This window comes from Morone saxatilis, unplaced genomic scaffold (genome assembly GCF_004916995.1).
Source record: "Morone saxatilis isolate NCDOM2014 unplaced genomic scaffold, NCSU_SB_2.0 Contig18, whole genome shotgun sequence".
NCBI classification, from domain to species: domain Eukaryota; kingdom Metazoa; phylum Chordata; class Actinopteri; family Moronidae; genus Morone; species Morone saxatilis.
In genome coordinates this window covers 27,747,898-27,751,939 of record NW_023339740.1, presented here as the reverse complement: position 1 = coordinate 27,751,939, position 4,042 = coordinate 27,747,898, and the positions used below count along the sequence as shown (strand labels likewise).

The 4,042-nt window shown below is 37.8% G+C and overlaps 1 protein-coding gene across 2 annotated transcripts in view; it reads right to left on the bottom strand.

Moving 5' to 3' along the window:
- LOC118328400 (serine/threonine-protein kinase 4-like) overlaps positions 1–4,042 on the bottom strand; it is a gene marked incomplete at its 5' end in the record, with an annotated part of 26,032 nt that overhangs the window by 3,451 nt on the left and 18,539 nt on the right.

Below are 4,042 nucleotides of genomic sequence, written 5' to 3'. Positions count from 1 at the left end.
ACCTGGAGGAGAGGGAACTGGAGGGGGTCAAATTCTGATTAGGGCCCCAGAAAAAAATGTTCTGGATGAACACTTCAGGGGCCTTTGCTCCAACTGAGGACAGGAAGTTTTCAATGCCAGGTGACATCAATGATATCCGAACAGAGTCACCACATTGATCCATAAACATGATGATATATTATGGCAACTTATTTTGAAAACTGTCTATACTTTATACAAGAAATCTTTATGTAAAAATAAGCTTGTCAGGTCCCAAATGTAGAGTTGTTTCCCCAATATTGTTAAAAAAAAAGAGTCTTAAACTAGCAACAATCACTTTTCTTTTATGCGACACACACACACACACACACACTTCGCCCTCTTTATTTTGGGTTGAGAGAAACAACACACCCCAGATCAGATTTGTGGCGAGCTGATTAAAAATTAATTTCCGCTGTTTTGGCAGACAGAACTCTTGACGTGGTGAAAAATAAGAAAAAGTTTGAGTGTGTGTGTGTGTGTGTGTGTGACAGATCTGATGAGACGAGAGAGAAACCTTTATAAACGACAGTGAGCTCAGTCGCTTTGTCCTCCAGTCTGATGAATGTACAGAAAGAAATGTGACACACAGAACATAAACTTTACAAACTGAATGTTCTGTGTGTCACTGCTGGTCATTAATATAATCATTAATAATAATATTAATATTCATATTCATATTAATATCAGCCGACTTTAATTACTTTAATTGTAAGTTAAACTGACTTTGTGAATCAGGCACTTGATTTAAGGTGATTCATTTTGTTTGATGCAGCAATGAAATTCTGTATTTAAGGAGATTTAAACTTTATGAAAGAGTCTCAGTTTAATGCTAATGTCTCTGAGCAGATTGGCTGTTTCTACTTATTATTATAAATATTTTTTAATGGCTGCCACTGGGTCTGATTCCCCTTGAAATCAATGAAACAAAGCAGTAGAAACACTACCACGTTTGTCCACAGGGGTCGCCAGAATCAACACCAAATTAAAGTTCCTCGTTTCTTTAAAGATAAAATAATAAATAAATAACTTTGTATGAAACATTTCTACTGTGACTGCACTTTCCTCAGTTTTTATTCATTAACAAGCAAAGAAAAACAAATAAAATACACAAACCACATATCATCATCATCATCATCATCATCTCAAACATATGCTTCCACTGCATACTTTAAGGCATTATATATATATATACTTCAGAAACTGAGTGAACAACGAATCAGGTGTCATACAGGAAGAGTGCAAAACATGAGAAGAGCTCCGAAAAGTTAACAGCAGATCCAAACGTGTGTGTGTGTGTGTGTGTGTGTGTGTGTGTGTGTGTGTGTGGGCACGTAGACGAGGCAGAGAAACAGGAAGTGGTCGCGTTTTTCACCTGAATGATAAACTGAAGCAATGAGCTCAAAGTTAAAAGTTATTCCAGTTATTTATCTCCACTTTGTTCTGTTCATTTATTTGTTTTCTGTTTCCAGGATCACAGTTTTATATCGAAGCCAATGAAATAATCGTCACACTGTTTGTATTCTACTCCAATGCGGAGCTATATATATCTGCAGGTACGACTAGAAACAAGGAGAACTAAGGAGGAGTGGGATGAATGTGAAATGTAAATGTAATATATACTATTTGTGAGCCATGCTGTCAAGTCCGTGTTGGTTTATCCGATGAATATATATATATAATGAGATGGAATCTGTGATATTTTCTCCTTCCTATGTATAAGAATCTGATCTAACTTCAAAATTTAAGATTACAAGCCTCCTCGCCCCCTTCCCCCCCCCCCCTCCCTATGATTGTGTAACGTTGGTCTACCATCTAGTATAATATTGAATCTACATTAAAGCAGATTTAAAATGTAATCCAGATACCATTATTTCATGCCGTGAATCATAATCTCATTCCCAGTGCATCATTGGTATGTCCTTGTTCCTATGTTATATTGAGTTCAGGAAGCTTCCCTCTCCTCTCTTCCTTTGCTCTTAAATATGCTAATTCCCCCATGGTTCGTGTTGACTCTATAATGGTGACCTTATGTATGTTATATCAATGATAGCTTCAATGGTTGGATGACAGAAGACTGAAATTAGCAGACTGGAGGACGCAGGAAATCAGGCCAGGAAACTGTTTACTGGAGGGAATAAATCAGACTGAGGAAGCGACTGCATTTTCTCCATAAGAGCTCAATACTATCAGATTTATTTGTTGCAGCCCATGGAGCTGCCCCCTGCTGGCCATAAGAAAGAATGCAGGTTTAAGACCGTTTCATGTTGGCTTCACTTCACACTTTAAGCTCTGTCAGTGGGTTAGGGTCTAAAATAAGTTACATAAAGACACTGAAGGGTTCCTGGTGCGTCTGTATGGAGACACAGAGGGCCGTGACATCGTATTTAACACCTTGGGAATGAGAACAGGCCGGTTTTCACTGGCCTATGTTTATTTATTTAGCATAAATGTGTGATTGTTGGTGCAGCCTTTAACTGTCCGACCGTCCCTTCGTGCTGCTCAGTGACCGTTAGCAGCAGAAACAAACCTACAAATACCTGCACAGGTTTGTTTTGGCCTCATTAGTCACCAGTTTATACAGAACAATGTTGTTTTAAACCTTTAAACAATCATTCAAAGCATTTTTAAAGGCAGAAACAAACAAACAGTGTTTAAAACCGATTCCAAAAACAGTCTCCAGTGATTACGACTACATTTGTGATGCGTCACTTTTCCAACAGCAGAGTAACGTCTCTGCCAGCACCGATCAGCTCAGCATCACAATAACAACATTATTAATCATTTCATCATATCGTCAGCAGAACCAGGTTCTACATTAGATCACTGCTCAAACACAAAACATCCAAAACTGACAAAATAAGGCAGAAAGTTAAAAAAAAATCCCTTTTTTTGCTTTTTGTAACAGAAGTGAAGAAATGAGTTGTGCTCACAATCATTGAGAGTCCTGCACACAAAGACGCCACAGAACAAGTGTGGAGGAGGTTAATACATTATTCTCTTATCGGGTCTGGACTTTAACTACAGGAAGTCCGGCTGACGGGTTCCTCCGCCAAAAAACATCCGACACAGACTCTGTGATAACTGCCCAATATTCAAATAACTTAATGAGAAGTGTCTCAAAGGAATCACAATATACAAATACAGCCCGGTGGTGCTCATATATATATACAGACTCTGTGAGAGAGGGATCTTTATTTTACAACCCTGAGGAGTTTTATGACCTGAGACGCTGGTTTTCATTCTGACGATCAAAACTAAACTGATGTGTAACCACTAAACCTACGTAGAAAAATAGAAATCCTCACTTAAGTTTTGTGCTGGATGGATGAAAACGAGCTGAGTAGCTCCGAGGAATGTTCGAAGTTAAGAGACCTGAGTCGACGCCAGCTTTAGTCTGCGGCCTCTTGGCACTTTCTGTGTGTGGGGGATCTTGTTCTGTCCGCTGTGCCTGATCAAAACTAATAAATCCAGGAGATGAAATGTTGAATCTGTTCCATCAATGTGTCGACTCAGGTCTTTGTGTGTAGCTTAGTCAGGAAGAGAAATAGATGCTCGAACCTAAAATAAACCTAAATGAAACACTAAGAAGGTCACTGGAGGTTAAACAAAGGCAACTCAAAATGTTCTCATTAAATTCCCTCAAACCTTTTTCTGTAACATTTATATTCCAGTTTGACGTATTAGACATTCAAACGTAGGTTGTAGGTTAGTCCCGTCGTTCCTCGTCATTTAAATGAAGAACCTGCGAACCATCTTCAGTGGTTGCATATTTCCATAATTAATGAACTGAAGTAAACAACAATTATTATTATTAGACCTGAAGAGATAAAATTAGCCAGTAATTTAAAAATAAACCTTTAACCTCCACCATTTAGCATTTATAAGTATATAAACATTTAATAAAAACTAGAATGCGTTAGATATATGTCAACTATACCTCTAGTACTAATTGTTGACAAATACTGTTAATTAATAAAGACTTTAAGTGTCTTTATATCTGTTTACAACTATATTACAGTGT